Source organism: Helianthus annuus, chromosome 3 (assembly GCF_002127325.2).
Source record: "Helianthus annuus cultivar XRQ/B chromosome 3, HanXRQr2.0-SUNRISE, whole genome shotgun sequence".
NCBI lineage: Eukaryota > Viridiplantae > Streptophyta > Magnoliopsida > Asterales > Asteraceae > Helianthus > Helianthus annuus.
Window position 1 is genome coordinate 160336809 of NC_035435.2, and position 14652 is coordinate 160351460.

Genomic DNA, 14652 nt, shown 5'->3' on the forward strand with positions numbered 1-14652 from the left:
ATTTATCTCGATTTTCGTGCCGGTTCTTATCGCGTATGCTCGGGTCTTGATCCTAAATGGTTTGGTTTATAATTGTAAGTTTAATAAGGGTATTTTTGTGCGGGTTGGTTCATCAACCGTCAAGTTTTCTTAACCGCTAAGTTTTCTGATTGAGTATACGAGTTTCGTCACGCGCATTTGGGGTTTTGATTACAGGTTGTCGTCGAGAATATTTTTTAGGGTTGTTACATATAACATAGTTTATATAAGTTAGTCGAATCGGGTCAAAACCTTTCCAAATCAGTTCTAATCAAAATGTATGAATCTTTGACCCATAATATACGAGTCATTGTGAGGGTGCAACCCACATTTTATCCGGTCTCCGCTTAATCTAGCAAACCGTTCCTATTTATTATAAGTTAACCGATCCAAGTCATATGACTTGAATAAAACCCGTTAACATTTTAACGGATCATAATTACGTCCATTCTAGACTAGGAGCCTCCAGTAAATTGCGCATGTGTTAGTTGTTTCGATTAACGGTTGTGCTTAATATATCTTTGAATTTTAAAGATAAGCTCAGGTAAATACTTTTAATCTATTTTCCCTATACTGGCTTGGGATACGGCAAAATATTGCCGCTTGGTCGGGTATGGGATCAATGAAGAATGATGTCCAAAATCCAAATAACTCGTTTTAATTCGTTATGCTTGATAACTTAAACATTGGGGGTTAATGCGATCGTGTCCTGGATATCCACGGCTCACTTAACTACAAGTGGCCACGACCTACGCGCGGGGTTTAGGCATACACATGACAGAGTTTAGTTCCGGGCCCATATGTATTGACAAGCATGTAATACTGGTAACAAGAGATATAGTTTGTCCCGAGTTACTTATGAAAATGATATACCAAATGGTATAAAATGGTTTTGAAAAGATTTTCAAAACGTGTCGGTTAATTGTATTTACCAGCGAAAGCTGACGTATTTTCAAAGGACTAAGCGCATGGTAGCAAATACGGAATAGGCTAGAGCTCCTCGGTATATGCATATTGGAATTTGCGACTCCAAGGAAGGCCTAGTAGTCTTTATGTATTCAGTTTTGTTATTTCTGATCTACTTGTGGATCTTTTAGTACACTTTCCGTCTGTATATTTATTTTGAAATTTCGGACGCTTGTACTCGTAATATTATTTTATAATCCCAAGACTTTCGTTGTGCTAAATGTGAATATCTATATCAATTGTCACGCATAAAACCCAAGTCCGAGCCCAGCGGGAAATCAGGGTGTGACATTGTGGTTGGGAGAAAATGAGGAAAACCTTGACAAGAATATAGGAGGCAAGAACTAGAATGCCTAATGCCTCCTAACGGGTCGGTTTGGGTAAAAACACCAAACCAAATGAAGGATGCGAAAATTTGAAGACTCCATGTCTGGGTAGTGGATTACGGTTTTAAAGATGGAAGGGAAAAGTCCTAAGAAAAAAATAGGTTTAGACCAATCTAGGTACAAACCATGCAAAATTCTGAAAATTTTGGATAAGAATGGAAAAGCCAGCAAACACTGGCAAACTACTGGAAAATGGCCTTCCCCGCACCACGGGAGGGAGAGACCAGGCCCCTCGGCGTGTCGCGGGGGAGCTGGTTGTGACACCTGTGTCTCTACAACCATCATACAATGCAAATCCAATGAAATCTTGTGTTTCATTCTAGGAATTTGTACAATTTCATGTGACTTTTGCACATATCAATTCTCGTTTAATTTCAAGCTCTAAATCGCTTTTTTGAAAGTTATACGCGAACTCATGCGTAAACGTAATTAGTTTAATGCGAAAAACACTCCGGAACAGTGACATAGGCTTAACATACCATAAATAACCTTTACATAACTTAGAAATAAGTTTTGGAGGGTTTGGTGTGTCGAAAACAAGTTTATTATATCACAGGGACTATTTACGTCAAACTACGAAAGTATGCCGATTCGTACAGTAACGAACATTACGGAACTTGATCATAAGCTAAACATACCCTAAATATCCTTTACATAGCTTAGAAATAGGCTTTGAGGGGTTCGTTATGCGAAAATAAACTTATTTGATCAACAGGGACTAAAAGCGTCAAAAGTGCATAAGTTTGCATTTACGCGCATATCTTACGTTCTGAACATATCCGGATATCCAAAAAATTTTGTAATCATTAAAATATTTTATTTTAGTGATTGGAATGCAAAAAATACCATTCGTCGTGTAATTTGGATCGATTTCGCATCCGTTCGGGTTTTCGTCGTAATTAAATGAATAACGCGACCGTAAGACCAAACGAACCGACATATGAGATGTTTTCAAGCATATCTTAAGTTTCCTATACTTTAACTTCATTGTGGAGCCTTGAAATGGGGTTAACGGGGCTTAAACGAGTCGAAAATCAAGTTTTAAGCATGCATGGACCTGTTCTGCCAATTCTGGAAACTTAAAACTGACTTCCCTCTGACCTCCCTTGCGCCACGCGCCAGCCCAGGTAGCACCTGGCGCGCCACGTGACAGAGTAAGATTTCAGCAACTCAGTTTTCGGCAACCAACTTAATTTCTAGGGTCTTTTGTGCAATTTTCTCAATACCTTGAGCTGGTCTTAGGCCCCCATTGTATTCTAAACCATGTTCCACAAGTGTATGGTTAGGATTGAGCCTTGATTCTTGCAAAAACACTTGTCAAGATCTTGTAAATCAAGACTTTCTATAGATACCCACTTGCTTCATTCTCATTCCTCACATATTTGATTCAATTCTGCTCTAAGTTGAAGTTTAACACTTCATACCTGAGTGTTTTGAATCAAATCTTCCTTGCTTGGACCCTTTGTAAGCTTCTTTCATGCTTCTTATGCTTTTCAAGCATGAAAGTCAAACAGTGTTTGACTTTCTGCTTTGACCACGATTTGGTCAACACAAAGTTTGTTTGAACTTTGCAACGTGAGCGTAATCACGATGGTTATAGTCCCTTGTGACTATACCTACTGATTACCACGTTGATTAGTCGAAGTGACGAGTCAAAGTTTCGGTCAAAATACGTGTTTATGCGTATTTTGCAACGAAGCTATTTTCAGGTATCAAAACACTTTGTTTTGATATCAAACCTGTTTTCTAACTTAGTTAAACATGTTTAACTCGTCACTTTTAGTCTAGTGCTTGTATAGGGTCGTAAGTCAAGCGGTCTTGACAACCGCTTAGACTTTCGAACCCGACCCATTTGGTCGATCGTTAGGATCTGACCAAGCATATTATGTGACCATGGTTGTATAGGGAATAACCTTCCAAGGTTATACCTTATGGTCACTTAGTTTAATTAGTTGTTATGATAGGTAGTTTATATGCCTTAGGAAAATGACCAAAATGCCCTTTTCATGTATAATTGGTATTTAAGCATATGTAACTTAACTTTTGTCACTTAAACTGATTATGCAACATATTTAAACATGTTTAGGCATACAATACTTGCCATAGGACTAGTTAGGCGTCTCGAACGCGCATTTGCGCGAACGATGCGTTAAAGTAGCGTAAGCTACCTTAGTGGGTCGTAACAGGTCGTAAGCACTTAGGATAGGTTCCGATTTAGAATGTAGACTTTGTTAAACTATATCACATGAGTTCCAATACTCATTTGTTTTACGACACCTCATTCTACCCGATCTTCCGATTTAGATACCGATTGTCTAATATAGTGATTCCATATAGGTGCCACTTGATTCCTTGATTTCCGAGCTTTGTTAGGACACTTAATCAAGGATACTTACAATCTCAAGTGAGTACGTAGTCCCCTCTTTTGCGTTTTCAAATATTTTGGGGTGATACATATGTGCCGATACGTTATTTTCATGATTTCGACTATATGATTACACATGTATAGTACTTATCTTTTGACGAATTGAACTATTGTCCATGACTTAAACACTGATTTTCAAGTTTGTATGACTATCTGTCTGTTCTTATGTTTACTTATACATTCATTAACAATGATCAAGCCGATTGGTAGTACGATATAGCGCTATAGGACTAGACTCCCCATTCCTGTTATATGGAATGTCAGAAACCAAATTTTAACCAAATAGAATTTGCCTTTGTGGTATTTCTATAGTCTCTAAAGTGTAGTTTGATGCACTAAGGTTTGAATGTATTGCTAATTCGCGATTTATGGTATATTTCGATATACTACCAACGTGATACTGTTTGCTAAAGCATAATTTGATATGCTATTGTTTACTAAACTATAATTTGATATACTACCAAACCACGATTTAGGTAAGTTCCGACATACTACCAACGTGATATTATTTACTAAAGTATAGTTGATATACTACCGACTTTGTTATTTCACAAACTAAAGTATATTTTAATATACTACCAAAGCATAATTGATGCGCTATTTTCAAATCCAAAGCATAAGTTGATATGTTATTTACAAAACCAAAGTATAATGTATTATACTACCGATGTTTTTTTATTTTTTAACCAAAGTATACTTGTGATATACTACCAAATCTATTATTTCCGAAACTAAAGTATATTCTAATGTACTATCTATTTAACTATTTCCTAACTAAAGTATATTTAGATATACTACTCATCCGCTTATCTCAAAACCAAAGTATATTTTTGTATATACTATAAACATTTTACCAAAACGATGCATTTTAGAAACAAAACTTTTACAAGGATTCATGGCTATTTTTGAAAACATAAACCCTTTTTTTCTTGTGCTATCCAAAGCCATGAATCTAATACACAAATCCTATGTTACTCACATGCATTTTTATGCTGACGTACCTATTTTCACATATGTTTCAGGTGCTGCTAAGTGACGATTATTGATGCATGCTACACATAGGATGGACTCGTGCCTTAGCGACTTTCAAACTTGAGAGACAATTATTTGTAGTTATCTTATTTGTAATAAAACAATGAGTTTAATAATCAAATAAAACAAAACTTTTAATCCATGGTTATGAAACAATGATTCTGTTACGACACTCCCCGACGTTTCCGCCGCAATTTGTTGTTTTACGCGGTCGGGGTGTGACCCCGGTCAACGAAAAAGTCAACTTAGCCTCCCCACGCCGTTCGAAGGGGAGAGACCAAGCTCCTCCGCGTGTCACATGGGCACCCTGTTTCAGCAAAAAAATGTTTTGTTTCTTTATTAACGATTTCGTTCAAATAACTTAATTACTATTTTTTTAATGAAATCTTATGATAGGTAACATCTAAGTTTAAGCACCGGATGAAGATGAAACCATGTTAATGTAAGACCCAACTTAATGTAACAAGATTAATGATAGAAATCATGCATTTAGTACCAAATTTTGAGTTTACAAAAAATTCATGATTTAAGACCATACTATTCAAGTTAAAATGCTACTAGTTAAACACACAAGACACGACTTTAAGTGTTTACATAATACTTAAAACAAAATAGACAAAGTGCGGAAGCTTCATTTAGTGCGTTCGGTTCTTCACTACTGCTTGATCGCCATCCGATGTTAATCTGTCATCACCTACGGTTAAAACCATGTAAAATATTAATTTTGACAACTTAAAAACAAGTATAAATAAGTTCCATGTTCAAAACAAAGCAAAAACAACAAGTTTCCATCGGTTTGGGTGGTCGTGCCGCGCGATTGACACAAGACTCAGCGATGGCGTAGCGCCACCACCGTCGCGTCGCGCGACGGGCTTTGTGGTTCGCCGTGGCGTAGCGCCACCGGGTGTTTTTGGCAGAAGGTTGCTTGCTGGAGCTGTATATCAGCCCATCACCAATTTTTAACATCTAAAACTTCAAATTCACATAACTTTTTACTCAAATGTCCAATTTACCCGATTCTTTTTGGACGCGTTTATCAACATCATTCATGAAAATTTTCAGTTTATGAACAATCGGCTTATAATCCGATTCCTTGCTTATTCGACCCGTTTGTCTACAAGTTCAACAACTTGTTTATTTGTCATCTCATGTCTACGACCAATTTACCCAATCCCGGGTTCTCCGATTATGATGTTTCGCTTCCCTCCCAAGGGTTGCTTACGCAATAATCGTCATGCTTGTTTCAAGGATTTAAACATGCTTTTAACACTATTTGACAAGCATACATTCAACTTGTTTTGACTCGTTTGGATGCCAAATGGAGACCACCATTTCAAACATTCCAAACTCTATTTCTAACACATGATTTGACCCATTTTATTTATCTATGGCACTTCATCACTTCCGTGACTTAACAGGTTTCCTTGTTTGCCAAAATTCCATATAACAAGTTAAAACTAACGTTTAAACATAATGTAAAGAAACCATAAGTCGCGTACCTTTAAAGCGCACCCTTCAAGCGCGTATCACCTCCGGCTTGTCCGCTTGACGATCCGGATTCTTTACCTAAAGAGTTCCATTCACAACTAAGTTTAGAACTCTTTTATAATCAATAACAGACAATCATTATGATATTCAAGTCCGCGTTATTGTCCGTTCTTTATCATTTTATTCCTCACTTATGCGTTTTAACAAACACCTAGCGAGCCAGATTTTCACATAATCTTTATTAGGTTCTTGACATGTTATTTACATCCAATTTCACTTTAATTAGGCAAATTTACACAATTTTTGACACCAATAAAACTGAATTTAATACATAAATTCAGTTTTTCACTAGAATAGTAATCACATTCTTAGTGTCTACCTAGTTTTTACAATTTCATCAATCACCTACAATGGTGATTCCAATTTTACAAATACCATGCAAGGGTTTTTAACAAGAATTCATCTAGGGTTTATCCCTAGACATGATACTATTTCCTATTTCAACTATACAACATATATTCAAGCTCAATTCTTGATTTTCTCATTTGACCTAAAACTGAACTTGAATCAAAACACCAAAATTTTACATACCTTTTGATCCCTGCAACGAGGTGATCACTAATTCGTGTTTGTAACTTGATTTAGAGTAGATTAAAGGCTTCAATTCTTGAGTTTTATACAAACTAGGGTTTGATGGAGAAGTCTGGGTCCCCCCCCCTGTGTTTGAGATCGACCAGACACACACTAAGTGTGTGTGTTTGGTGTTAGTTAGCTATTTTAGTCTTTGAGGTTTCATAATTGACAACTTAAACCCCTAAGTTTTATTCTTTTATAACTTAGGTATTTTAATCCTTGTTATTTGCCATCTTATGACTAGTAACTAACTAGGTTATAAATTCCTAGTTAGTTTATTCTTGTTTATTTAATACTTTATTATCCTGATTTTAAATTTTATAAATTTCGGAGTGTTACAAGTCCACCCCCCTTAAAAGGGGTTTCGTCCCCGAAACCGAATTACGTACCGAATAATGTAGGGTATTGTCGTTGCGTCTCCTCTTCGGATTTCCATGTGGTATCCGAACCCTTCTTGTGTTCCCATTTAACCTTTACTTGATTGATTTCTTTGTTCCTTAAGGTTTTCACCTTACGATCCAAAATCGCAATGGGTTTCACCACATAGTTAAGGCTATCATCCACCTTGATGTCGTCGTAGTGGATGTAGGTTGTTTCGTCCGCTAGACATTTCCGAAGATGTGACACATGAAATGTGCTATGAATTCCGCTTAATTCCTTCGGTAGTTCAAGGCGGTATGCTACCTTTCCTACCCGTTCGACAATCGTAAACGGCCCAATAAATCTCGGGCTTAATTTTCCTCTCTTTCTAAACCGGATAACCCCCTTCCATGGGGATACCTTAAGCATGACCTTGTCACCCACCTGAAACTCAATCGGTCTCCTTCTTTTGTCCGCATACGACTTTTTGTCTATCTTGTGCCGCTTTCAAGTGTGCCTGAACCACCTCAATCTTTTCATTAGTGGCTCGAACTATATCTTTTTGGTGTTCCGCTTTGACTTGTAGGCATGTCAGGCACTTCTCCACGTATTTCACTACATCCCTTTTCATTCCGGGCAACCAATAGTTTTGTTTCAAGTCGTTATACATCTTGGTCGCCCCCGGATGAATGCAATAACGGGATTTGTGAGCTTCATCGAGTAGGAGCTTTTTAACTCCACATGTGTTAGCTGCATTGATTGTACTCGTATCGGGGCATAATCTGCCTTTTAGCTCAACGCATCTGTCACTACATTGGCTTTCCCGGGATGATAGTGTGTTTCACAATCGTAGTCCTTGACCATTTCCAACCAGCGCCTCTGCCTCATGTTTAATTCCTTCTGATCGAAGAAATATTTTAGACTCTTATGGTCGGTAAAGATGGTACATTTTACCCCATACAAGTAATGTCTCCATATTTTTAAGGCAAATACCACTGCTGCCAGCTCCAAGTCATGAGTCGGGTATTTCTTTTCATGGATCTTTAGTTGCCTCGAGGCATAAGCTATGACCTTGCCTCGTTGCATTAAGACACACCCGAGCCCTAGATGCGACGCATCCGAATACACCACCATGTCATCTACTCCTTCCGGTAATGTTAACACCGGAGCGTGAGTTAACTTGTCCTTGAGTGTTTGGAAAGCTCTCTCTTGTTCAACGCCCCATACAAATCTTTCCTCCTTGCGAGTCAATTTGGTCAACGGTAAGGCAATTTTGGAGAAATCTTGTATGAATCTCCGATAATATCCCGCGAGCCCTAAAAAGCTTCGGATTTCTGATGGGTTCCTTGGAGTGTTCCATTTTGACACGGCTTCTACTTTTGACGGATCCACTAGTACCCCGTCGGCACTAATGATATGCCCGAGAAACTGCACCTCTCGTAACCAGAAGGCGCACTTTGAGAATTTTGCGTACAGCTTTTCTCGTCTGAGTGTCTCTAACACTTCTTGCAAATGATACACCTGCTCAACTTCATTCTTCGAATATACTAAAATGTCATCGATAAATACAATTACCGACTTATCCAGCATAGGTTTGCAAACCTGGTTCATGACGTCAATGAAAGCAGCTGGTGCATTAGTCAACCCAAAGGGCATTACAAGGAACTCATAATGCCCGTACCACGTACGGAAGGCCGTCTTCGGTACGTCCTCCTCCTTGACTTTCAACTGGTGATAACTCGATCTGAGATCAATCTTTGAGAACCAACTCGCCCCTTGCAGCTGGTCAAACAAGTCATCAATTCTTGGAAGTGGGTATCGATTTTTCACCGTGAGTTTGTTTAACTCTCGGTAGTCGATACACGTGCGCATACTGCCATCTTTCTTTTTCACGAATAGTACCGGTGCGCCCCACGGGGATACACTTGGTCGGATAAACCCCTTGTCGAGCAGTTCTTGGATTTGAGACATCAATTCTTGCAGCTCTGATGACACGAGCCGATACGACGCCTTGGCCACAGGTTTTGCGCCAGGAATCAATTCGATTCCGAACTCTACCTCTCGTTCTGGTGGTATTCCCGGTAAATCTTCCGGGAACACATCCTCATAATCACGTACCACCGGCACATCTCCAATTTTGAGGGATTCTTTCTCCGACTCGCTTGCGTATACTATATAGGCCTTGCATCCATGTTGCATAAGCCTGTGAGCTTCTAGCATTGTACATACCACAGGGTTACCTCCCTTTTCTCCGTATATCGTAACGTGCTTTCCCTAGGGGACGTCAGTTTTATTTCCTTTCGGAAACATGCCACCTTTGCGTGGTATCGAGACAACCAATCCATACCCACGATCACTTGAAATTCTCCCATCGACATTGGGATCAGGTCTATTATGTATTTTTCATCATCAATGCTCAATTTGCAATTTTCACTTACATCGCATATAATAAAACTCTTCTTATTACCTATTTCTACTTCTAAAGGCATAGGTAATTTTGTTAAAACAAATGAAGGATGTCGAATAAACCCATATGAAATAAAGGATTTATTCGCACCCGTATAGAATAATACACGTGCAGGAATCGAGTTTACAGCAAAAATACCTGAAACCACTTCGGGTTCAACTTTTGCTTCTGCGGTAGTCAAGTGGAAAGATCTAGCCTTTGCTTTCGGGGCTTCACCTTTCGCGTCTTGCCCGTCCTTCTTTCCCACTAGGTCAGGACATTCCGACTTCTTGTGACCCGGTCGATAGCAATTGTAGCAAACCGTCACTTTTTCCGGGCATGATGAAGCCATATGTCCCGTTTTCCGACATATGGGGCAAGGTTTGTCCTTGAAGCGGCATTCGCCCTTATGACCCTTTCCGCATATTTTGAAAATTGGCGACCCGCCTTTTACATCTGATTTCTTCACTGTTTCGTTTGTTCATGCTATCTTGGTAGGGCTTGTATTAACATCATGTGCCCTTCGATCGCCCCGTTCAACCTGCTTTTTCAGTTTAATCTCTCGTTCCCGAGCAACATTTATTATCTCGGTAAGGGTCTCGTATTTTGATGAAGTCATAAACTCCCTATACTCGGCGCTCAACATGTTATAGTAGTAGTATATCTTCTGTTCTTCATTCGTCACTAATTCATTGCAAAACTTCATCTTATCCATAAACGTTGCCGTAATGTTGTCTATGGTCTCGCCCTTGTGCCTAAGTTGCATGAACTCTTCCTTGATTCTATTAATGACCGCCTTGGGACTATGATGTTTAAGAAACGACGTCTTAAACTCCTCCCATGTCATGGCCTTAGCCGCTTCGCTTCCAATCTCTTTCTTTTTGTTATCCCACCAGTCTTTCGCTTGACCCCTTAATTGACCCGTACCGTAGGCTACGTAGTCATCTTCGTCACAATGGGTCCTCTCGAAAACCCCTTCAATATCACTTAGCCATCGTTGGCATACTATTGGGTCAACCTCCCCGTTATATATTGGCGGTTTACACGCCATGAATTCCTTGTATGAACAAGGCTTTCGTCCTCCGGACTTTTCCTTTGCTAGACTAGAGCTATCTTCCAATTTCTTGATTCTCTCGTCTACTATCGATAGAACCATGTTTTGAATTTTATCAGTAAAACCCGACAAACTATTTTCGATCGCCTTTCCAACCTCTTCGGCAATCACTTCTCTCATTTGTTCGGTGACTCTTGGCACCGCATCATCATTACCTCCTTCCGCCATTTCAAATACTGAAATATTTACATCAACTGTTAAACATTTCATTTATAACATATGATTTACTTGTTTTGATTTAATCAAGTTCATAACTTGATTCAACCGTTCTTGTTTCATACATTTCCCATGTTTGATTGAGCTTACACACTCTTTTCGTGCATATTAGTTCATGTTTCATTTCTATATTCTCTAAATCTACTTAAAACGATTAACTCTTACCGGATGCTTGATCAAGCTTGAACCAAACACACTTTATTGACAACCTTTAGCTCTGATTACCAACTTGTAAGACCCAACTTAATGTAACAAGATTAATGATAGAAATCATGCATTTGGTACCAAATTTGGAGTTTACAAAAAATTCATGATTTAAGACCATACTATTCAAGTTAAAATGCTACTAGTTAAACACACAAGACACGACTTCAAGTGTTTACATAATACTTAAAACAAAATAGACAAAGTGCGGAAGCTTCATTTAGTGCGTTCGATTCTTCACTACTGCTTGATCGCCATCCGATGTTAATCTGTCATCACCTACAGTCAAAACCATGTAAAATATTAGTTTTGACAACTTAAAAACAAGTATAAATAAGTTCCATGTTCAAAACAAAGCAAAAACAACAAGTTTCCATCGGTTTGGGTGGTCGCGCCGCGCGACGGACACAAGACTCAGCGGTGGCGTAGCGCCACCACCGTCGCGTCGTGCGACGGGCTTTGTGGTTCGCCGTGGCATAGCGTCATGGGGTTTTTTTGGCAGAAGGTTGCTTGCTGGAGCTGTATATCATCCCAACACCAATTTTTAACATCTAAAACTTCAAATTCACATAACTTTTTACTCGAATGTCCAATTTAGCCGATTCTTTTTCCTACGCGCCCGTAATTTAAGTACGGACGCGTTTATCAACATCATTCATGAAAATTTTCAGTTTACGAACAATCGGCTTATAATCTGATTCCTTGCTTATTAGACTCATTTGTCTACAAGTTCAACAACTTGTTTATTTGTCATATCATGTCTACGACCAATTTACCCAATCCTGGGTTCTCCGATTATGACGTTTCGCTTCCCTCCCAAGGGTTGCTTACGCAATAATCGTCATGCTTGTTTCAAGGATTTAAACATGCTTTTAACACTATTTGACAAGCATACATTCAACTTGTTTTGACTTGTTTGGATGCCAAATGGAGACCACCATTTCAAACATTCCAAACTCTATTTCTAACACATGATTTGACCCATTTTATTTATCTATGGCACTTCGTCACTTCCGCGACTTAACAGGTTTCCTTGTTTGCCAAATTTCCATATAACAAGTTAAAACTAACGTTTAAACATAATGTAACGAAACCATAAGTCGCGTAACTTTAAAGCGCACCCTTCAAGCGCGTATCACCTCCGGCTTGTCCGCTTGACGATCCGGATTCTTTACCTAAAGAGTTCCATTCACAACTAAGTTTAGAACTCTTTTATAATCAATAACGGACAATCATTTTGATATTCAAGTCTGTGTTTTTGTCCGTTCTTTATCATTTTATTCCTCATTTAGGCGTTTTAACAAACACCTAGCGGGCCAGATTCTCACATTATCTTTATTAGATTCTTGACATGTTATTTACATCCAATTTCACTTTAATTAGGCAAATTTACACAATTTTTGACATCAATAAAACTGAATTTAATACATAAATTCAGTTTTTCACTAGAATAGTAATCACATTCTTAGTGTCTACCTAGTTTTTACAATTTCATCAATCACCTACAATGGTGATTCCAATTTTACAAATACCATGCAAGGGTTTTTAACAAGAATTCATCTAGGGTTTATCCCTAGACATAACACTATTTCCTATTTCAACTATGCAACATATATTCAAGCTCAATTCTTGATTTTCTCATTTGACCTAAAACTGAACTTGAATCAAAACACCAAAATTTTACATACCTTTTGATCCCTGCAACGAGATGATCACTAATTCGTGTTCGGAACTTGATTTAGAGTAGATTAAAGGCTTCAATTCTTGAGTTTTATACAAACTAGGGTTTGATGGAGAAGTCTGGGTCGCCCCCCCCTGTGTTTGAGATCGACCAGACACACACTAAGTGTGTGTGTTTGGTGTTAATTAGCTATTTTAGTCTTTGAGGTTTCATAATTGACAACTTAAACCCCTAAGTTTTATTCTTTTATAACTTAGGTATTTTAATCCTTGTTATTTGCCATCTTATGAGTAGTAATTAACTGGGTTATAAATTCCTAGTTAGTTTATTCTTGTTTATTTAATACTTTATTATCCTGATTTTAAATTTTATAAATTTCGGGGTGTTACAGTTAAGAACCAAATGCTCGTTAACTTCCACTTTTGTTTATGTTTCTTCAATACTAAAAATGGGGAATTGTATTTTGATTCTAATCATTCGTCACTTTGTGTTAACCTCGCTTTTGTAAAACAAAGAAATGTTGGTTTAATTATGTAGTATAAAGCGAAGCTTTATGGTTTTAAATTGAAAAAACTTTACATATTAGAATATGGGTCTTACATTTTGTCACACCCCGATTTCCACGTGTCTCACCGGTGGGCCCGGTGGGGGATTACCGTGACGATGTTGGCAACAATATAGTCAAACCACACAATTATATAATGCACAGCGGAAGCATAAGATAAATGTATAATTTCAACCTCTGATTGTAATATCAAAATGTATTACAGGGGTTGGATATATCCACAGTGGATCGTAAATAAATATAAAGTATTGTTCCATCAGATACTGCAATCAAGCTTGCGAGGCTTATCCCGACGCTAGGGAGCTAATACCAGCCAATTTACGTTTAGGTACCTGCACTTAATCTTTTTGGGGAAAATACGTCAGTTTACACTGGTAAATACATTTAACTGACACATTTGAAAATGTTTATTAAAATTGATTTGAATGCACAAGGCACAAACTCTTTTATAACTTGGGAAAATTCATAATCATCTTGTGAACGTTTTACATGTTCTTTTATGCGTTCAGTAGCCCGGGTCGTGCCGGGTTAAAGATTTATAGACACACCACGTTTGCGTAAAACCGTAGTATAAAAACCAACGGCTACGTCTTTTAATTTTAATGTCGACACTTTATACCGGGTGTACGCCTACACCGGGATGTCGATGGTCGTGGCCATTTCGTAAAACGATGCCAAGGATATCCGGGACAACGGTCATTAAACCCCCCAAAGGCTTATAAGCAACAAAACTGTTTAAATGAGCCGATCATATTTAATCAATTAACCACCTAAGCGATGGAATTATATAATGCTCAATCAAGCGGTATTAATATACCGTAACCCAAGCCCATATAGGGGAAATAAGTTAAAGTATTTACCTTTGCAAGTATAAATCCTTAATTTAGATCAAGTCACCGATAGCTTTTACTGGGGCTCCTAATCTGGAACGAAGGTTTTAATTAACCTCTTAGAATCCTAACGGTCCTTGTATTAGCCGTAGCTTAAACCGGTTGATTCCGATATATAGATAGGGTTAATTCGCACGAAAAGGCGAAAACCGAGAATGGAGTATGATTTGGACCCAACAAGTTCAGTGACTTGTTTTATATGGGTTTATAGTTCATACTCTGGATTTT